The 23,658-nt window shown below is 38.0% G+C and overlaps 1 protein-coding gene across 6 annotated transcripts in view; it reads right to left on the reverse strand.

Annotated features, from left to right (window-relative positions):
* Positions 1 to 23,658, reverse strand: part of RBFOX1 (RNA binding fox-1 homolog 1) — a 1,419,204-nt gene that overhangs the window by 509,500 nt on the left and 886,046 nt on the right. Inside the window, exon 1 of one of the 6 annotated variants that reach the window (XM_064461979.1) lies at positions 22,571 to 22,615. The exons of the other annotated variants lie outside the window; for them this stretch is intronic. The gene's annotated coding sequence lies outside the window, so the exon portion shown is untranslated. Of the gene's footprint in view, positions 1 to 22,570; positions 22,616 to 23,658 lie in introns of those variants that run through there. 6 annotated transcript variants of the gene reach the window in all.

Below are 23,658 nucleotides of genomic sequence, written 5' to 3' on the forward strand. Positions count from 1 at the left end.
CACCAGCAATATATGTCAAAGTCTATTTAACTCTGCTTCAGAAAAAACGCATGTTACTCTGCAGCTTTTAAGAAGAGCATGCAACATGAGTAGAATGATTCTGTCTGTAATCAATGGCACAGGCATGCTGAATAACATGCCCATGATTTGTTTTATAATGTGTGATTTATGTGTATTTGTCTTTTTGAAATATTTGATTTATTCACAAATATTAAAGTATCTTCCTACACAAATATCAGGGAGCTACCACCGAGTAAGAGGGGGGAAAAAGGAAGAAACACCCCATACAGTCCTCATAATAAAGCTTGCAATTTAAAATCCACTTTCTTAAGATCAGATTACTTACACAATTCACATGATACAAAAGGTACCTATCTCTAAATCCATACCTGATCCAGGACTTTCATATCATTTCATGGTAAAAGAGCAATTGTCCCAAACACACTGGAGAATCATCAAAAAGGTGAGTTTGTACACCTCACTCAGCTGGCAGGACCAAAATATACATAGAGATTTGTCTATGTATATACCAGCATAACAGTAAGTCTGAGCTCTTTGAAACATGACAGACACATGCAAGATCCTTTCTCTTATTAAGGGCTTCTACATAAGAAGAGTACATGGTATTTTACATCTAACTGCCATATTTAAAGAGAAAGCAATAACCACAACAACAAAACAGAGGGAATAGAAATTCACATTCGTATACTACATTAAATTCATGTTGTGTCTAAAAACAAAGCATAGATTATGTCTTTGATAGTTGGAGAGATTATTCATGTGAGTGTAAAAGACAAATAAGTGTGTAATACAACAGCAAACTAAGCTGAATTTAAACAAGAAGAAAAACTTCAATAAAACCATAGACAAAAGCTAATCAAAATAGTTATGCGGGTGCAACGTAGACAAATCCAATACTGTCAAAATACCATAAGGTCTGGCATTTCAGTATTCTCAGGCAGCTTTTTATGTTTGATTAGAATTTCACTTAGTCTTTCTGTCCATATTAAAAGGAAGCTATTTGTGCCCAGCGCTGCTCAATAGGAAGCAACAGCATCTTACACTTCAGCCTGCTTATTGAGTCTGTCAGCGTTTCCATGCTGGAGTGTTTCAGAAAGGCAGTTTCAGCTATTGTGCAGTGACTGAGTCAATGGTGTTAATGGCGACAATGCATATAACAACTTTGTGGCAGCAAAGGATGTGTTTAAAACACTTGAGTTAGTCTCATCCCATCTCTGTTCCTTTCTTTTAAAAAAAGGATACTTGTAATAGGCTCAGAAGATATGCAAATAAGTTAATGTGTGAAGAACAAGCTCTGCCTCTCCCACCACTTGCAGTCTACCTTTTCCAAGGTAGACCATTTATTATGAGGAAACTGTGCCTATTCTGGGGCTAACAAGAGCTTCACTCCCAGACAATTTTATTCTTTCCCCTTAAAACTATTCACCTCAAATTATTTTCATTCACTTAAAGCCCTATTGTTTTTTTTACAGGTCTCCTGAATACCCGAAGTTCAAAATAGAGTCAATGACATTTCCAGGACTTACGGAGCAGGTCATTATTTCTAGTGTTCAAAGGTGGATTTGGGACCACAGTGTTAGATGTCCAGACAAGAAAGCTGTAACCTTTAAACTGGAACATCTTCAAGAGAGGAAGGCTGCCATTTCTAAAACCTAGGATTCGACCACCAAAAGAAAGGAATGCTATAGAAACAGACCCCTAATCTTCACCTGAGATACTGAACATCTGTGATTACAGACACAAAATTAAAAGTTCTATAATTTGTGTGCTGCACCTTCATCTCCTTATTAAAAAAATAAATAAGCCATTCTACAGCTGCTGACTGCACCATATGAACACTGCCTCACTCCAACTCACCAAGTATTTACCTGCACCTTCCTTTAGTCGTGGGTGTAAACACTTCTTATTGTACTAGTATAAAGCACTCCACAAGAAGTGGTGAATTGTACAAGCTAGTATCAGAAAAAATCTGAAAAAAGCTGGGAAATACTCATCCAGAGCCAGGAGGTACTAATAATTTGAACCCTAGCCATCAAATCAATGAAACATACAGACCCTGTCACCATCTGACCTTTGGGTCTCCGCTTTACTGTAACAGTTCTGAATTTCCATGCATAAACCAAGTCTCAATACTTCACTGTATCCTACCTGAAATGCCTAGACTCGGTTTTTAACTTGTTTTCCAATAAATTGCATGACATTAAAAAAAAAAAAAAAGTAAAAATTACATTGTAGACTCTCTCCTACGTCAGTTTTTGTGGACTATCAAGTCAAGGGCTGCAAACCTTTTCTCCCAGGTAAAAGTTGTCCTTGTCTTAAGATACTAGGACATATCTGAAGCTCCAGGATTACAGCAGAGGTTAACGATGCCAGTCGTCCTAAGCATGAAGGCAAATCACATCTGTTTAGGGACTGGGAGACAATTAGAGATGGGGGAACAAACCACCACAAACGAAACCATAGCTTCTTTCAATAGCTAAATTTATTTAGTTGCCTGCTCCAATAAAAGCAAATAATGCTTGAAATAAAGTCCTTTGACACTTCCCTTCTTCTGCTCTAAAAAGGCAAAACCTATTACCACAATAAAATATTACACTGCCCACACAATATCTTACTTGGGAAGAGTATGTGTGAAATGTCTTGCAATAACTACATATTTCTTAGCTTAAAAATTATATTACAATAACTGATAGGTATAAAAACTTCAGAAAGTTTCAGGGATAAAACCCAGAAAGTTTGAGGGGCATCTTAGTACGTTACTTTCTGGGGAAGAATGAACTAAGTGAAAGAAAATATCACCTATTGTTAATAATTGTAATCTTGGAGAAGAATTGAACTAAGCTTCCAAAGCAAAATCCAGTCTAACCAAGTAGGGAACGTTACCTATTGCACCCTGGAGGGAACAAGTAACATAATAGCCATCTGATTCAGAGGAGAGAGAGAGGAAGAAGGAAGCAAAATGCATTTTCTAAGTTTTGACCAGTGAATGTGCATTAGATTAGACTATACCAGAACTACAAAAAGCAAGGCTGAAAAAAAACTGCACTAAGACACTGTAAACTGTGCTTCACATAATGACCACAGATTTTGTCCTCAGACGAACAACTACTGAGACCTGTGTAGAAATGAACAGCAGAGAAATGCACCTATTCAACTGCTCTCCAGCAGTACAGCCAGGACAGAAACTCAGAAGGCAGGCAGCAGACACAGAACCATCTGCTCTCTTTCATACTGCATACTCCTTGACTATAATGGGATTACTGAGCACAAAAGACAGCAGGTGTAATTTATAACTCACCATATGATCTGTGACAAATATGCCATCCCTCTTAGACCTGCAGACCTATTCAGTACGTCTCCTTACGCTACAACATGATCCATCACTAGTCCCATGAAAATGAATAGGAAACAGTTTGTCAGTTAAGATACTGCAAATGGGAACGAGCAAATTCCAATTTAGTACCATGTTATTCCCTATTTTTAGGCCACTGTGTGCCTCAGTCCATGGCTTATACACAGCAGCCTCTCAACCTCCTCGGCAAGTAACACAGGCCATTCAGTGGTTATATTGAGGATAAGAATAAAGATAAAAATGAATGTTAAAAGTTTGCTTAGCTTTAAACATTTATGCAAGTATTAAGTGTTAGGAAATTATGACTTGATGAAAACCTTACCTGTCATTTTCTAAGTTTTATTACTACCATACACTTTTGCTTACTGATCAGAGAAAATACACAACATTTTAATAAATAATAGATGTTTCATTTTTAATAATTTCTGAGAAACCAAAGCATGGGTGAAAGATAGGTCTATTAGGTTACAATTTCAGTACTGTTAATTTAAGTAGAGGGTACTGAAGGAACAACATCAAATAGAATTTGAATATCAAATTAGTGAATTACAAAATGTGGTTCAATAGATTTGTACAAAAATTTTCAGAGCTGTAATGATTGCAGTTCTTGTTCTATTGCTACATTATACCCATATACCCAGTTCTCACTAGATCTGGACATTTAAATGTATTTAAACCAGATTTATTCATAGTTGAAAAATTTGAATTATTTTTAAAAGAACTCTGTTGTTCCCTTTAAAAAGCCTGAAAAGAAGTTGATCAAATTAATACTACACAATGGTGTATTGGTTCGTGAATGCAACATTGACAACGTTGCTCTAAACGGCATCTATTATTCCAACCTGAATGAGAAGAGGAAGGAAATGAATAAATTTTATATGCAACCTATCTGCTAGACAAAATAGGTCTCAGTAAGAACTTTAAAGGGTAAGACAGACAATGTATGATATTCCAGGGCTAACTTATGTATGCTACAGACCACAGAGTTCCTCTAGTAATTCAAGCACTGAAAAGAGTACCTCTTTCCTACTAAGTAAGTTAACATAACAACCCAATAAAACGTGCCTGAAACTAGAGCATCTTTTTGCTTCATTTACTTTTTCATTTCATGTACAGGCACTGCTGATGGTCTCAGTACAGCTTGTGAAGTAGGTCTAATTAACATCCTTTTAGTCTTAATAGTGAACTGAGTAGAAAATGGAATAAAATTATTGCAGGTTTTTAAGGTTTTGAGCAGTCAGGCAAAAGTAGAGTGAGAAACATACACAATAAGGGCTTCTCCGTTGCATGTTAAAAATGTATATGATAAAACAGTATCTGGGGTTTAAATTTTCCATGTTTTTCCATCAGAATTTCTCACTGCATCTTAAGGATATCTTATTGACACCAACTCCTGATACTACAAAGGAGGAAATTATGAAAGTCACATTGATATCCAATGACAAAAGCTGAAAATTAGAAATGTAACAAGCCAGAGCTCAATCCACAGCTGCCTCATTTAGACCACTTCTCTTGAATACTTCTGCTATATAGGATATAACCTATAAATAAACCTACATATTACACTGGTTGTTATGACTGAACTGAAGATAAGCATAATAACCACAGTGATTTTGCAACAGATTTGGCGTCAGCCCTATTTAAATGTTAATTTTAAACATGATTTTGATATCTTCACATTCGCATCCTCACTGAAATGTTTGGTAATCCTTAATGAATTTTCTCTCTACATTTCTCCATTTTAATTACTCTGTGCAATGGTTTCATTTGCACAGAAGAAATATTATTTTTGTATCTGCCTTACTCAGCTTTTTCAAAACGTAGTATCAGCCCTTCAGAACTGTGCCTCAGTAAAATGTGTGTAGTAAGAAAGCCAAAGCAGAAAGAGTTAACACTCAACTATTTTGATCAGTTCATGTAAGACCCATGTTCTCAACTGTTTTCTGCTTCAGACTTAAAACATCTTTTTGGAGTTCTAAGTCATTTTATATTAAAATACCCCTAAATGAAAAATAAAGGAAACTCCCAAAGACCTGTTTATCCAAAAGGGTGTTTGACAGCGCTGTGATTTAACAGCTACCCAGAGTCTTCCTGTCTGTTCTTCAAGCATAACCTAAGATACACTTCTGCAAGCTTATCGAGAGGGAGAATTGCACTCTGTAGTCTTTCCACAGAGAAGGACCTTTTTTTACTGTCTTCTTTCAAGAATTATTCCTCATATTTCACACAAGTGAACTCATATAAACACCAGACTTGATTTTAAAATCTTGGTACTCCCACATGCCATGCTGCTACAATTTATGCAAAAAACAAGTGTTATGAGTTTGACAGCTGAACATATCTGCTTTGTGCTCAGTATGACTGAGACAGATTTCAAAACTGAATCACGCTCCCTGGTTACTGGTTTTTCATTTTACTATCGCTGTCTCTGATTCTGCAGGTGTTCACGTAGCTTCAAAATAGTGTAGAAACAAAATAAAACATGAGACATATAACTCTTCAGCAGAATTTCTTGAATGAAAAAAAGCTGTTTTCACCCTGAAAGCTGTAAAGCATTGCTTTGGAGAACTGTATTCTCCAAAGAAGTCTTTTTAACTATGCTGGAATACTTCTTTATACCTATGCAATCTTTTAACAGCCCCTTAAATGAAACAATAAAGAGAAGCTATAATTAAAAGTAAACTTTTTCTTATGCACTACAAAGTCAGTTTTGTGTTGATTATAGCCTTTGTGCTAATATTTCAAATTTTTAAAATATTTATCTCAGTACAATTATGACATTTTTAAAGTCCATAAAAAATCATGTGTCCAATTATCTATTGAGGATGAAAACTAGAACTGTCTGTTGTTTTTTATAATTTTAGTCATTTAGAGTGATAGCAACTTTAGTCCTAGAAAAAAGGTGTTGGTAGCATCACACCTCTCACCTCAATCTCTGCAATACTGAGGCTTTTAATCCAGGGTGCTTAACATGAGTAGGCAGTTTGCTGAGGAGGGAGAGACATATCTCAGGGCTTCAGCTGTGTGGAATATTTAGAGGAATTATTTAAAATCCTTTCATTTAAAGTACTTCACATTCTCTTTCTAACGAACAAAACTATTTTCTTAGAGAATAGAGAAGCCTTTGTGATTACAGTTTCCTAGACAAAGCCTAAATCAAAGAATATCCAAGAGATTTCTTAAATAAAAACCACATATTTTATGTGCAACTGCATTAAAACATGTAAATAGATATTACATAGTACTAAAAAATATTCCGAAAACTTTTAGCAAACTTTTTGTTACTGTCATTGGGCATGGCTCTGCACCAAATACAGACATGCGAATAAACACTACTTCAGCCTGCATCTTTGATTAGATAATACCACATAAATTTAAACTAAGAATTAGCTTTGAGCTGTTCTACAAATAATAAAACATTCAAACCAATATGGTAGCCATAATAGATTGCATCAAGACTATTATTAGAGCTTAACTAGACATCATTAAGGCATTATTTCATTATTCAGTCTAAATCTATGTGCTTGAGCAAAACAGCTGCTTTCCTTTCAACTGGCCCATCTTCCATCCCCTGACATAAAAAGCACCATTTATATGTTACAGTGATAGTCCAACTGAGAGCAAAAGCGTATCAGTGTATACTTTTCAGGAGGAGTAAAACTCACGAAAAGTTTTTATTATCATAAGTGGCTGTTAATGGTGACATAACTAAATGATGAAGCTTTTAGCTTACAACTACACTAAATGTACAGTGGCTCAGCTCTGTGAAATGATGTGCTGGTTTTGGCTGAGAAGGGGTTAATTCTCTTCAGTGTAGTGCCTCTGGTGGTCAGGGACCTTTCCAGCTTCCGGCGCTCTGCCATGTGGGCAGGAGGCTGGGAGGGGCGGGGCCATGGCCGGGGCAGCTGACCCCGGCTGGCCAATGGGATGCTCATTCCATACCATGTGACGCCACGGCCAGTATATTAAGGGGGGCAGTCGGTGCATGGGGGGGCAGCTGTGGCTCAGGGGAGGTGTTGGGTTGATGAGCGGCTGCATCATGTGCAGTTTGTTTCGGTGGTTCATTCCTTCCTCCCTCCCCCCCGGGTTTCATGCCTCTGTTTTCCTTTCCATTGCATTTTTTTGTGTTGTTTTATTTTAATTATTAAACTGTTCTTATCTCAATGCATGAGTTTTACCCTCCTGATTCTCTCCCCTGTCCCACCGGTGGGGGAGTGAGCGAGTGGCTGTGTGGGGCTAAGTTGCCGGCTAAACCACAACAAATGAAAATCAAACTCCTCAGAGGTGTGTCCCCTTTTATGACAAACCAAGCTCATTACTTCATTAAAGGGGTATACTGATGAACGTAGACCTCTCATTATTGAGAGGGATACAGTGTTAGTTAGGGAAACAATGCAAGTTTCTAGTTCTTTGAGGTTTATTTTTCAGCCAACAAAATAAACAAGGATTGAGAATACTGTGCATTAATGATGCAAATTAATTATGCAAAGACTAAGCAGAAACCTCCCACTGTGAACTTGAAATACAGATTAACTATATTTTTGTGGAAAACTGAGGGAAAGTACAGATTCCTTCCAGAGAAAAATGCAATTGAGGTTTTACAGTTATTCTCACAGGTGCAGGTAGTGTGTGAAGACGTAGAAGGAGATGAACTTTGCTTTGCACAGCTCCATGCACACATTGCACTGATGGCTTGCCTATCTGGTGCTGTCTAGTCAGAACTATTTTCAAAAGTTCCATCTACAGAGAAGCAGATAGTTCTCCATTTGGTTTTATATCCAACAATCACAGCACTCTGTTTCTGGATTAACACAGAATTGGTGAGCATTTACTCCCTGAATATTACAGTTGTCACTATTAATATTGATATGTGTTATCTAACTGCCTTAGGCTTTGGCTTCATACAACAGAACAGACATGAACTATATTGCTTCCAGCAAAGTACTGTCCCCTATTATCTTTGGCACAAAGTAGTCTGCTGTTGTTTTGAATGTGAATTCCAAGATCTCTAGCCCTGAGACATACTATTATACTGTGTTAATACTTTTCCTCAGAAAGAAATAAATACAGTAAGTTCAATTAGTATTCCCTTGCATACTTCGCATTTTGGGACACAGTATTTAATAGATATGAACGTTAACAGCGTGAAGCTTACAAAAACTGTACTGGGTAAACCACCGCATCTTTTGGCCATGAAAAGAAGTAACAGAATGATATTACAGGAATGAGCCAACCAGCTGTGCAACTGTACAGATTAATTGTATCAAGTCAACAAAAAATGTGTAAAATTTGAATAGCAATTAATATCTGCTCCAAGTTCCAGTCTTGTTCTAATATGTGGAAGATAAAGTCCAAATTGTTTGTTTCCCTGAGATGAGTATTTTTAGACTAAAATTTCAATTTTTTTCCAAAATACTTAATATAGAATCATTCACGTTGGAAAAGACCTCTAGGATCACCAGATCCAACCGTCAACCCAACACCACCATGCTTCCTAAACCATGCCCTGAAGTGCCATGTCTACACGTCTTTTAAATACCTTCAGGGATGGTGATTCCACCACCTCTCTGGGCAGCCTGTCCCAATGTCTGACCACTCTTTCAGAGAAGAAATTTTTCCTAATATCGAATCTAAACCTCCTCTGATGCAGCTTGAAGCCGTTTCCTGTTGTTATATTGCTAGTGACCTGGGAGAAGAGACCAACACCCGACTCGCCACAAACTCCTTTCAGGTTGCTGTAGAGAGCAAGAAGGTCTCCCCTCAGCCTCCTCTTCTCCAGACTAAACAACCCCAGTTCCCTCAGCTGCTCCTCATAAGACTTGCTCTCTAGACCCTTCACCAGCTTCGTTGCCCTTCTCTGGACACACTCCAGCACCTCGATGTCCTTCTTGTAGTGAGAGGTCCAAAACTGAAAACAATATTCAAGATGTGGCCTCACCAGTGCCGAGTACAGGGGCACAATCACTGCCCTACTCCTGCTGGCCACACTATTCCTGATACAAGCCAGGATGCTGTTGGCCCTCTTGGCCACCCAGGCACACTGTTGGCTCATGTTCAGCCAGCTGTCATCCAAAACCCCCAGGTCCTTCTCCACCGGGCAGCTCTACAGCCATTTGTCCTCAAGCCTGTAGCATTGCACAGGGTTGTTGTGACCCAAGTGCAGAACCCAGAACTTGGCCTTGTTAAGCCTCATACACTTGGCCTCGGCCTATTGATCCAGCCTGTCCAGATCCCTCTGTAGAGCCTTCCTCTACAGCAGATCAACACTCCCAGCAGATCAACACTCCCACCCAACTTGGTGTCATCTGCAGACTTACTGAGGGTGCACTCAACCCCCTCACCCAGATCACTGATAAAGATATTAAACAGAACTGGCCCCAACACTGAGCCCTGGGGAACACTGCTTGTGACCAGCCACCAGCTGGATTTAGCTCCATTCACCACAATTCTCTGGGCTCAGCCCTCAGCCAGTTTTTTACCCAGCAAAGAGTACACCTGTCCAAGCCATGAGCCTCCATCTTCTCTAGGAGGATGCTGTGGGAGATAGAGACAGTGTCAAAGGCTTTACTAAAGTCCAGGTAGGCAACATCTACAGCCTTTCCCTCAGGCACTAGGTGGGTCACCCCGTCATAGAAGGAGATCAGGTTGGTCAGGCAGGACCTGCCTTTCATGAAGCCATGTTGGCTGGGCCTGATCCCCTGGTTGTCCTGCACATGCCTGGTGAGCTTAATCAAGATGAGCCACTCCATAACCTTCCCTGATATCAAGGTGAGGCTGACAAGCCTGTAGTTCCCCAGATCCTCCTTCTGGCCCTTCTTGTAGATGGGCGTCACATCGGCAAGCCTCCTGCCATCTGGCACCTCCCCTATTAACCAGGACTGCTGATAAATGATGGACAGTGGCTTGGCGAGGTCCTCTGCCAGCTCCCTCAATACTCTTGGGTGGGTCCCATCCAGCCCTATAGACTTGTGAGCATCCAGGTGGCACAGCAGGTTGTAAACTGCTTCCTCTTGGATTAGGCGGGGTTTATTCTGCTCCTAGTCCCTGCCTTCCAGCTCAGGGGGCTGAATACCCTGGGGATAACTGGTCTGACAAAGACTGAGGCAAAGAAGGCATTTGGTACATCTCAGCCTTTTCCTCATCCTCAGTGGCAATGTTCCCCTCCACGTCCAATAGAGGACGGACATTCTCTTTGGTTCCCTTTTTGTTGTTAATATATTTGTAAAAACATTTTTTATTATACCTTGCAGTAGTGGCCAGGCTGAGTTCTAGCTGGGCTTTTGCTTGTCTAATTTTGTCTCTGCAAGACCTAACAAGGTCTCTGTACTCTTCTTGTGTTACCTGCCCCTTCCAAAAGGGGTAGACTCTCCTTTTTCCACTGAGTGTCAGCAGAAGCTCCCTGTTCAGCCAGCCCAGTCGTCTTCCCTGCCAGTTTGTCTTGCGGCACTTGGGGACAGCCTGCTCATGGACCTGCAAGACTTCCTTCTTGAAGAAAGCCCAGCCTTCCTGGACTCTTTTGCCCTTCAGGACTTTCTCCCTATGGACTCTCCCAACCAGTGCCCTGGCAGGCCAAAGTCTGCCCTCCAGAAGTCCATGGTAGTGGTTCTGCTGACCCCCCCTTCTTACTTCACCAAGGATTGAGAACTCAATCATATCACAGTCGCTAGGCCCAGGACAGCCTCTGACCACCCCATCTCCCACCAGTCCTTCTCTGTTTGTGAACAGGAGGTCAAGTGAGGCAAACCCCCTGGCAGGCTCACTTACCAGCTCTGTGAGGAAGTTCTCTTCCACACACTCCAGGAACCTCCTAGGCTGTTTCTTCTCTGTTGTGTTGTATTTCCAGCAGACATCTGGTAAATTGAAGCCCCCCCCAAGAACAAGGGCAACCAATTGTCATACTTCCTCCAGCTGCTTGTAGAACACTTCATCTACCTCTTCATCCTGGTTGGGTGGTCTATAACAGACTCCTAGCAGGATACTTGCCTTGTTGGCCTTCCCCCTCATCCTTGCCCATAAGCACTTGACCTTATCATCACAATCACTAAGCTCTACGCAATCGAAGCACTCCCTAACATATAGAGCCACCCCCACCACCTCTTCTTCCTTGCCTATCCCTTCTGAAGAGCTTATAGCCATCCACTGCAGCACTCCAGTCGTAAGAGTCAGCCCACCATGATCCTGTGATGGCAAATAAGTCAGAGCTATTCTACTGCACAATGCCTTCCAGCTCCTCTTTTTTGTTGCCCATGCTGAGTGTGTTGGTGTAGATGCACTTGTGTCAGGGCTATTGGTTTCACCTCCAACCCTGGCAAGCCACCCCTAGGCTCCTCTCTGGTGGGCATGGCTACATCCCCTTCCCCTGTTGAACTTAGTGTAAAGCCCTCTCGATGAGCTCCGCCAACTCATGTGCAAGAATCCTTTTTCCCCTTTGAGATAGGTGAATGCCATCTGCTGCCAGCAGGCCCGGTGTCATATAAACCTCCCCATGATAAAAAAAAAAAAAAAAAAAAATTCCACCGATGGCACCAGCCTCTGAGCCCTGTGTTAATCAGATGAGTTTTCCTGTTCTTTTCAGTATTATGCTTCCCTGCCACTGACGGGATTGAGGAAAACACTACCTGCACTCCTAATCCTTCAACCAGTCGCCCTGGTGCCCTGAAGTCCCTTTTAATTGATCTTCGGCTTCTCTCCGCAACTTCATCACTGCCCGCAGGCGCAACGAACAGTGGGTAGTATGATATCTGAAGCTGCTAAATAATATCCAAATTTTCCAGATGGGAATAGTAAGGCATAAGGCACATAAGTGATTTTTCTGAGACTTGCTAACTATCAGAGTCAGATTTAGAACACCTGTACTTCAGAGCTTTCACAAAAATCAAAGACAGAAGGGACCAAATCACCCAGTATGCAGGCCGTTAAATCGGTCCCAATGCACCTTAGAGAGGACAGGAGAAGAGCTGGAGGAAAGTTAAAAGGCAAAGACCAGAGCAGAGCCAATAACAAACACCATTCTCAAAATGGCAGGGAGTTGATTATATGATACACATGCAGCTGGTACCAGAGGAGAAACTATTTTCTTTGCTGCAGACAAGGCCCAATGAAAAAATAAAGGTCCCAAATGATCTGAGAAAAAAAAATACATTCCTGTCCTGTATTTGGTCAACTGTTATTAACACTGGCATATGAAAAAGACATAGCAGCTAGACACCTGAGGTACTTTCACGCTTATGTATTTCTACCTGGGTCTATTCTTTGATGCTTCAGCGAGAATAAAAACCATCAAGCCCCCTTGCCCTTACTGGAAAAAAGCAATGAAGAAACACATTCTGTATTAAAAGAGCTGGAGATATATTCTTCGTGTACACTTTGAAAATGTTGTCTTAATGCAAAGCTTCAAGCATTCTCAGGAAGTTGAGAGCAATGCAACACTCCCCAGAGCCATTGAAAGCAAGGACTAAAGGCAGGGAGTCAGATCCAGAGATTTGAGGCCAGTCAAGTCTATCACAACCAGCTACTCTAACCTGTAAGGTCAGGACGCAACAGAAGTCATCTTCTCCTGAACACGTCCTATATGTCAGGTAATGACATCATGCAAGCTCTGTCAGACCAAACCCTGTATCTAGCTAAACCCCTACTGAAGAGCAAGGTTTTCCCACTTGTTCACCTGTAATCTGATACAGCAAAAGTACTTTTTGATTTAGGGAAAACATAATATAACCAGTGACGTTCTTTCTTTCCCCAGGAGGTTGAAGAACAACATTAGACTATCCAGGGGACAAAACAACACCCTTAAAAACAGTGAATTTTTCCTACATGGAAATGGAAGGAATATAATCATTTCAGTGGGGTTTTACATAGAACAATGGAATGTAGCTTTTATTCCCTAATAACTGATCTCAAAAATCTATGAGATATAAATAATGATAACAAAAATTTTAATTACGTGATCATTTCTGCATTTGCCCTAACTATTACAAAAAGACTTTCCTTCTGTTTTTCAGAATGTCATTTGTATTTTCATACAGGTTTTATCCTAGAAAAAATTTGTTTCCAAATCCTGCATTCTTGCCTTAGCATGAACTAGATAAATGTTATTATTGATCTTGAATTCCTCCTATGTATTAAAAATGATCATATGAAATCACCCCAGACACCTTTACTGATATTCATCTTTTGTATTAATTGCATAACACCTCAGAGATTCCCCAGTATCATGCCTTTTTTGTACAGTTACTATTTTATTGTATTGCAGAAATATGAACTGCAGAAGTAATTTCTGAAAAGTAGAAATTTGCCCTTAATACAACAAAACAAATAACTTATTTGTATAAGTGGCTGAATTCAGGCAGCAATGTCTCAAAAAGACTGACCTACAAAAGATATAAAGGTTCATTGGAAATTATGCTGAGCACTATAATATAGCTGTTTAGTCTTCTAAGGTAAAGGAAATAATAACAATTAAAAATCCTCATCAGTAATTTTCTCTTTGAACAACACAGCCACGAGATCAACATTAAGATATGTACTACTCAGGGATCAATGAAACTCAGAAGGTGTAACAGTTCAGTTTATTCTGAATACATATTTAAGATCTTGTTTTTAATCAGCTACCATATATAGATTCTACCAATTAATCCTAGTTATTTCTGAGTCAACCATGTTGACCCAAAAAGACTTAAGTGATCCCTCTGAATTCAAAGACCATAAGCATTATTTACAGAATCTGGGGTTTTTATATACCTTATTTAGATTTATGAAGCATTGCAGGTAAGGTAGAAATCATGATATCTGCCAGACAGGATACAAGGCAGGAACAATTTCTTCCATTGCTCATCTCCCTATTTGTAATACAACATTTCAATACTTTAGTTCTATTCCTTGCTTTTTAAAGTGGGTGTACAGAACTACTTCTTGAGGTCCATTCCCAAGGCATTTCTATGTAAAAGGTAGCCTTTGCTACTTAAACTTACATTTTCAATAGGCAAAAAGAAGGTACTTTCGTCTGCATTTTGTGAGCAGGGAATAGAAGCGCAGCCTAACAGAAGTCTATTCTAAGTTTGGCATAGTAGGAATTCAACATAGCTCTGAATTGAAACTCATTCTTCTGCTCTTCAGTCCAGCACCTTCAAACAACAAAACTATTTTCTTTCACAGTAATGTAATATTTTTGCTTCATCTCATGGGATCTGGCAGAAGCAAATTCTAAATACAATGAAAGAAATACAACACGATTTTTTGTCAAATTTGTGCAAATTTCAGGTTGTTTCTAGTTTCATTGTTCTACAAAAATGGTCTATCCATACCCTACAACAAATTTAAGAAAAGATTATCTTAAGTAAGGCTAACTTCTGCTCTATAAAAATATAAGAAATTTCACAATTTAAAGTCTTCCTAAAAGTACTTTAGTAAATCTGTTTAAAAATATTAATTGATTTTGTTTAAAAGTAATTCACACCGCTTTAATTTATAAGAGTGGCCAACACATCAGTTGTCGTACAGCAAAAGTACACTAGTTCCAAATGGGTCATTCCCACATGTCCATTTCTCTACGAGTACAAAAGGAAGTTTCCATTCATGACAATTCAGACCCTAACCCTTTTACAACCATGCCATTATAAAAGATTAAGCAGATAAAGGAAATAAACAAAACCTGACAGAAAGCTGAAAGACCATAGCATTTGGTAATGATAAACAGTCAGAAACAGGGAAACCTACTTCGGTCTGCAAAGTCATTACAATAATTCGTTTAGAAAGCACTGAAGAAAAAAAGCAGCAAATAGTTTGGAAACTGCTGGATCAATTTGCAAGTGCTGAAAGCACACCAGCCTCAGAGACTCAGGGACATTTGTATTAAGCAAGAGACATACAATTAAGCCGCATCTCAAGCTAAAGCCCTGAGGGCTCCACATTTCATTCCAGTCAACTACGGCTGTTTTTTGGCACTATTTTCATTGCAAATATGAGTAATGTGGGCCCTTTAGTCACTATTAAGCAGTAATCTGGGGAAATCATCCACTTCCAATAATCTTATACTCTAATTTAGGGCACTCTGAAACCACATAATGAATAATACTGTCGCCAGTTTTCTCCTATAATGACACATGACATATGCCTGCTATTGCTCTTTTCAAATCAAATCCAACTGTGTTGCTTTTTTTTCCCCAGAAATTCCTGTTTATTGTATTCATTTGAGTTTCTTTCTTCACTCGTTAGATGAAGAAGTAAATTTCTGCTTCATAAGCAAGATATTCGTTGATAACTTGACATTCAGAAAGCAGTGGATTCCTTTGCAATCAAAACAAAATTATTTTTTCAAGTGAATAACACCATGTTAGGTTACAAATCACTCATGACTAATAAACAATGCAATTTCACCATAAATTGGAAGTTAATAAAGGCAGCATCCACTGTTCTTGCCCTCCTGGATGGATTTTACCTGTTACTAATGTCTGCCACTGCAGAATTCGCAAGAATGATTTCCCTGTTGAGAAAAGCTTTTATAGCTAAGGAAGTTGAATGCCTGAATGAAATCAAGCCATCTACCCATTTTTATGTCTTATGATCCTTTTTTTTTTTTCACAACCACTGGAAAATGCTGGTCAATAACATACACCAGAGCAATGTTCTAAGGAATACAGAAAATTTAAATCTATGCTGTTTATAGAAAAAAGCAACCACCTGCAACAAATAAAAAAGTCTTAAAGTTACGCAAAGATTTCAAGAAGAAAATAGTCTCAGAGATGAAGGTAGAAAATTTTTGATACTTCAGCTTCTAATAAATTGAAAATTCAACCTTTACCTTACCTATAAAAGATGGTTTAAAGATATACTTTACCAAAACATTGCTTTTCTGTTTCTCAAGTAATCTGAGGCTATGTGAAATACACTGCACTTTATCAGAAATATTCCTAAATTATTCTCCAACTCGCTCAGAAGCAGCATATCTAAGTTTTAGATAAGTGTGGATAATTCCTTATTCATCCCAGGCAAACACAATCAATTGCATTCTAGAAATTCAATTTTAAAGTAATTTATCTTACATTAATATTCCAAATTCACAAGATTTCACATAATGTTATTCTTGTAGCATGGTAAATTTCTGATAGACATTGTTATTAAAATAATAACGATCCTGAGCAAAATAAATTGCAAGCTGTGTGATATAGTCTCTGTCTTTGCAGTATTTACTCTGTGTGTGGTAGTAGGGAAATCTACGTGAAATTTGTCAGAAGTATAATTTAAAGCTGAATTTTAAATAAGCTAGTATACAAAATCTACATAAAATGACAACTTTGCAGGTGGCTTTTTCAAGAAGCTTTCATCGTCTAAACAGACATGCTGACTTATTAGTGAACACATAGTTCTTCACAGTACTAAGTGGTGACTTTCCTGTGGTAGGTAGACAATATTTTGCAAGGAGTGATTGCATGGTGCTTGTGTATTGTGCTGCTTATTTATTTCTCCTTTCTCATACTTTATAACCATTCAAGAGGTAGGTTTATTTACCATGATTAAGAAAAGTGCAATATGGAGGTACCTGGAACTAACAATAATGAAACAAAATAGAAAACTGATTTGTTAGTGATCTCACATTTCTTGACACTTTAATCAGGCTGCTATATTTATCCAAGAAGGGGGCAATGGAATTAGAGATCTTAGTCTCTTATCTATAGGTAAGCTTTATCACAATAAAAAACCAAAAAAAAACCCACACTGAGATTAAATTGTTAATATACTTACTATAATGAGTGATTGGGCTAGCACAAAAAATGGTTCTCCAAATATTACCTACAGAGCACCTAACTAGTGGTAGATAAAATAACATTAATTGATCTATCCATAAAATAAAAAAGGGAAAACTGAACACAATCATACCTAAATAACACCCATAACACCAGGTTAAAATACACCTTGGGACACACATTCTCATTCAAAAATAAAAACTGTTGAATATTTTCAGTGTTTGAAAACATAATGTCCACTATATTTGTTTCCCGTTGCTTACCGTCTTTGGCTTAAACTGATGCTCTTTCTGATACACCCTAAACAATTATACCAGAAATCAACTCATAACTTGTCTTGTCACAACTGTTCATGATATTAAGTTTAGGCTAGCTTTTCTGCATGTGATAGCACACATGACTTCTAGTGCAAATTACATTCTATGGACAGAAAAGGAGTGGTCTTCTCCCTTCAGGACACTGAAGGCTTATGGATTAGGTGACGTGTACAAACACATGGTAGAGCAAGAAAAATGAAAATTTGAGATCCATGTGCACTGCTGTTTCAACAGATATTCAGAGTTGAAACACTCCTGTAGGAGCAAAAGTTTCAAGGATTACTCTAAACAGAGAATACTGAAAAACATGATAAAAAGCAAGCTTTTACAGTACAAAACCCTATGTTCTAATATTTCATCATATTTTCAGAAAAAAAAAGTGCATTGATTGCAAAAACGTTTATATAACAGTGTTTTTTTGCTGTTGTCCATTAAAGCTACATGAGCAAAATAGTATTAGAAAGAAAATGAGAGAAGTAGAAAAGTAGATAAGAGTAATGATAAACAGAGCATACGCAGTGTAGAATAAAACCCACAACATTCAATTGAAGTGCTTCTATATGGCTATAGCACTCTATATTTCTCATCTCTCAGGTTGAAAATAGAGTTTAAACATCAATTCCCCAAGCTGCAGCATGTTTTCCAGCTCATGCAAAACTAATAAAACTTCTTTCAGTCCAAAATCAGCTTTTATTATATCAGTCCAAAACTAGGGCTTTCTCTGCCATCTTCCTTTTTTTTGTTTGTTTTTATCTGCTGCCTAAATTTACACTAGTAGTAACACCACTTGCTCAGCATACAGGGAGTGGTGAATTTAGAACACACACATAAAAAATATCATTTCATGCAAATAGATGACCTTTACTTTTAAAAGAATTAAAGTTATGTACTTATTTCTCTCTTACTGCTATATACCTAGGAGAAATTAATTTCCATGACGATACTAAACAACCATGCCAAATTGTGTAAAACCTAATTATCTGAACTCCTTTATATTTTTTACTGTAAATACACTGGGTATTCCCTCAATGACCAAATTAAGGTATGGTCACACCCACACTCAGAAACTGTAGGATAGATTGATAATTTTCTGAATGCCTGATGCACTTTCACAATTGCGGTATTGTGAAGTTAATTAGAAGGATATCAGATAATGACAACATGGTGCAAACTGAAGAGGGAACAGGACATAACTGTTACCATATTTACAGTAATTAGTCTCATGCAAATGAAGGCAAAACAGACAAGATGTTGTTTCGTCGTTACATTTACTTGTGAAACCCAGACTGACCACAAGACTCAAAAGGAATGAATCATACTCCGATTGGATCACTCATTTTTAAGGTCAACAGTGTGTTAGAGTTTGCTGTAGCTGTAGTGTTAGCAAAACCACAATTATATTTATACATACAGACATAATGCCTTTTAAGAAAAACTCTGGCAGTGCAGAAACATGACCATTCACATGACTCATTCATGCATAAGTTGAAGTTTATAGAATTTTTTAAATGTTGCAGTGTTTTAGCAAATTAGAAAGAAGGCCAGATTAAAACTAGTTGAAAGATTGTACAACTCTCACTGCTCAGAGCAGCAGTTACCTGTTGGTTATCATACAGAGAAATCTCTTGATTTAATGATAATTGCATCAGAGTTTCAGAAAAATATTAGATGGATGAGTCAGAAGATTTAATTTGAAATACGTTTAACCAAATGACAAACAAATATCATTACTGATCATCATGATAGATGACCTATAAACTTAGACTTGAAAATCAGACTAATTTTCTGTCTAAAAACCAGGCACCTGAGAAATCACTAAAAACTACTTAAACATTTAAAAGCCACAAAGTTCTTAATTTTTGAAAGTTTTACGTGCACCTGTAAAAGACTGGGTTTGCTACCAGTAAACAGGATGAACTTATCACCTCGACAAAGACACTGCAAATCATAAACTGAAGTTTGTTATGAAAATTCCATCTTCTTGTAAGTTTTTTAAAAGTGAAAATACATCAGTATGTTTCACATTTCATGTTAGGTAAACATAATTAAATTCATTCAGGTAGCACAACCTCAGAGTTAGCATGGTTGTACATTTTGAGAGATTCATGTTTAGCTAAAGCAATATACACTGGATTTTGTTCTTCACTTCCCTGCCTAATAATCAGCAGTAGTATTAACCATTTATATATTTACAAAAGAAATCTAGGCCTTACACGTATATAAACTTGTATGTTAAAATCAGGGCTCAAGCTTGTTATAAGCCCATACAAATGACCAGTCAATGGCATCAATGGGGTTGAATCCAGATGCAGAAATTTGTCCCCAAAACACATATTGAAGGAATGGGGCTTTGAACAATACTGAATTTTTTTTCTCTATATTCCCCTGAATCATAACTGTGTCCTTTTCCCTTTAAGTTTCCAGTTTTGTGAGACAGAGAGAAGAGAACTTGAAGGCAAGCACTGTGGGTTATTTGCCCCGTATGGACTCAAATTAGAGAAGCATACAAAAAATAAACCAGATAACAATAGGAATCTAATCTCAAATAGGTTTTGCATATTGCTCATAGTTAATTTGTACACTTATTTGCTGAATTAAGCATTTGTGCAGATATATTTAACCAGCTTTTTGTACACGATTATTAATAACTTTTGTCACTATTAACATTTCACCAAAATTTTATCTATATGCTCATCAGCCAAACATTGTTCTGTTATTCTGGTCTCTGACCCTGTAGCTCTAATTATTTGATAACATTTTCTGGTTCGCTACAGGTAAAATTCCCTACTGCTTGTAGGACATAACACTTGTGGACCTTTGAGGAAATTGAGTCACTTTATCACATCCTTACAGACACAGATCAAAATTAAACCTTCTGTTTCACCAGGGTGAAACCTTGAGTGGAATGTTAATTGCCTAGGTGGTAAATGGTCTCTGCTCCCACACTGAGGTAAGTTTCATTCCAAAAGCACGGCACCAAAGTGTCCATGTAGCATTTCTTACCACCTTCATTACAGCTACAAAACATTCTGGTCTCTGTTTGCGAAGACAGGGAAACTTTTGAAATAAGTAATGTTATTTCAGAAAGATCACAAATTTCCTGTTAACCTAATGTTTTTCCAAATGCCTAGTATTGGGAGAAATACTCAGAACTTTTGACTTCTTATTAGATATCTCTGTTTTTTAACTCATAAAAATTTCTAAGATGTCTTGGACCTTGCTGCATACTTCTTCTCAAACGTAATCTTGTGTGCAGATAATAAAAACAAACCATTACACCATACATATGCCAAGTTTTTGCTATGGGGATAGCTCAATCAAAACTGAAAGTTTGGAAGTCAGGTTGCTCCACCATAAACATACTGTACAATATTAGCTAAACCTATCATAATATCTATTTGCATAGAAGCAGCATTACTAATAACTAAAATTCACATTTCGATTTTTCCCCAAAAGATCAACCTCATAGCTGTTTTATGGATTAACTGTGATGTAAGTATGAAAGTATACTGTAACTCTGCACAGTCTGCCACAGCCAGACTGCGTAAATATTAATTGAATTTGGGTACAAATAGAAAAAAAAAAAAAGTCAAAAAACCAAACCCAACCAGTACAGTGTAATTGTGTACTCTTATTTGTTCTGGTACTGTCACAGTGCTTTCAGAATATCTGGGAAGCTTCCAGGAGAGCACTGAGAAAGATGTCTAGCACTTAACTTCAGATCGGTTGTGCTGCTCGTACACTAATGACAATAAGGTATCCACCTGTAGCTGAAATGATCACTCTGAACCACTAAAGAAAAACAGAAAAGATTTTGGGCATATTTTAATTTCACCATAAATCCCAGCATAGGGTCAGCCACAAGATAGCTCCAACAAAACTAATGTGTCTTCATGATGTAACACAGGACCATGAAGAGACAGTGGTCAGTGTCTTAAATACAGAATTTTTCAGTTAACATGAGACTGCACCTGAACTAAGTAGCCCTACCTCTCCATACAGCTTAGTATCTCAGGCACAGTGCTGCCCTGATGCACCTGTGCTCCAGGAACAGCTCTGTTCCTGCAGGTCAGGAATCTCTTGCATCATATTCTGTTGTGCTAGGTAGACAAGCCCATAGGCTCAAACACATTTAAGGAATTTGTTTTTCAAAGTAGGATTGGACAACAGCTCTGGACCATTAGAATTTGCATTAAGAGAGAAAGTTCGCTTGATGTTAAAGACACTTTTTAAAATTCACATGAAACAACGTATGCATGCTGCTCAAAATGCCATATGTAGAACTATGGAATAATTTAGATTAGAAGGAGTTCTGCAGATCACTGAGTCCAACACCCTCCCTCTCCCCCAAATCAAAGCAGGGTCAGCATCAAAGTCAAATTTCTCTGTGGTTATATACTCACAGAACATTTTCAGAATCATTTTTTGGTCTTGGGATGCAACGTAATACTTTTCAGCTGCTTGAGGACTATCAGGCAGATCAACTGTAACTCGCATTCTACGACTATTATCAGTCAGGACACATAATACCACCTATATCACATTGTAGACCACGTGGCTGCACTGTTATATGAGCAGCTGGACAATTAAGGCCTCAGGTGCAAGGGAACCAGCAGAAGTTTCTAAGGAGTGTGTTGTCTGAACACACTCAGCCCATTCCCATCATGCAACAAGTGTGGTTCAGACTCTGTGGGAACTGCTATCCTCTCTCATCTCTATGAGTTATGAAGCATGTCCTGTCACCCTAATGGATGACAGGTTTAGCATGTAGTTAGATCAGGAAGTTCAGCAATCTCTGTGCTCAAGGATGAACATCTAGGTTTAGAATCAGCTCCTGCCATCCCTCCTCTTTAGCCCCACTATCACAGAATGGAGCAGAGCAGTCCTTCCTGAGACACTGAAAGATAAGTAAACTTCTACTCTGGAAAACTAACATTTGCTAATACAAAGTTGTCATCCAGAGCCTCTATTTTGGGAAACTGTTAGGATATAAAATAATTCTGAAATCATTCCCTTTTCATTTTTCTGGGCTTTTAGAGAGGAACTGAATCTATTAGGATCTATCCAGAAGGATTATGACTTTGTCTTGGGACTTTAGAGCAGAATTTTGTTTCATTTATTACTATTTTCTATCTTACTTGATAGCTGCATTATCCATGTTTCCTGAGTGCTACATTTTCATCCTGTAAGGAAAAAAAACAAAACACTTCTGTAGAGAGCTGGGCTAGTGTCTCTTAAACACAGCATTTAATGCAACTGCATTTAACTAAATGCATTTTTCCTTTGTTTTATTTTCTTCTCCTACCTCCACAACAGTTAAAAAATTGTGAAGAACCTTTTAAATAATGCTCTTCACTAAGTTATGTCCAAACGCCATGTAAGCACATGGCTAAATGAGCAAAACGTGCTCTGCTCCTATTAAGAGACACTTTGTTTACATTTAACACAAAAAAATGAAGGCAATGGCCTGCAAATACAGGCATATAACATCAATAAACATTAATACCATGCCCACAACTATTCAGCAGCAATATTAACAGAGCAGAAGTGTATATAAAGTGAAAATAAATGACATACAAAAGGTTCTACACGGGCATACGTTCCAAATCACTGTTTCAGTACGTGAACATATTGTACAACCAGCAGGTCAGGCTGTACAATCACATGAGCTTATTTCTTATGAAACTAGACTAAAACAGAAGGAAGAAATATAAGTAAGCAATTAATGAAGATGACTGTTGGGTTCTGATTACTTCTAAGACTCTCTCTTACCTCTTCCTTACATTCAAACATGAATCCCAAAGATGAAAATGTATTCTGACTCCACAATATTTTTCTATTCATGAATGTAAGTATATAAATATTTAAGTATGACAGAAGATATTACATTTGTAGCTAGCTCTGCCATAATTTTGTCTTGATTTACCCAGGATACGTATAATCGCTACAGATACGTAATGGGAAAAATCTCAGAAGTAACTACAGTTTCAGAAGCAGCTGAAAAATCTAATTTTATTTTGTGAAGATTTGGGTAAGGGCTGCCATTCTCTATTAGACAGAGCCATTCTAACTGAACATTGGTCAAGATTACTTCAATCTGTTGTGAGGAAGTCCCTTTGCTTCTCCCAAAGTCTTAAAATCAACCATCGATTTCTAAACATTTCTATTTAACAGTAATTGCCTGCTTCCCCATAATTTAAGACTGAAATTATTTGCATTTGAAAGT

Source organism: Phalacrocorax carbo, chromosome 10, assembly GCF_963921805.1.
Source record: "Phalacrocorax carbo chromosome 10, bPhaCar2.1, whole genome shotgun sequence".
Classification (NCBI taxonomy): domain Eukaryota; kingdom Metazoa; phylum Chordata; class Aves; order Suliformes; family Phalacrocoracidae; genus Phalacrocorax; species Phalacrocorax carbo.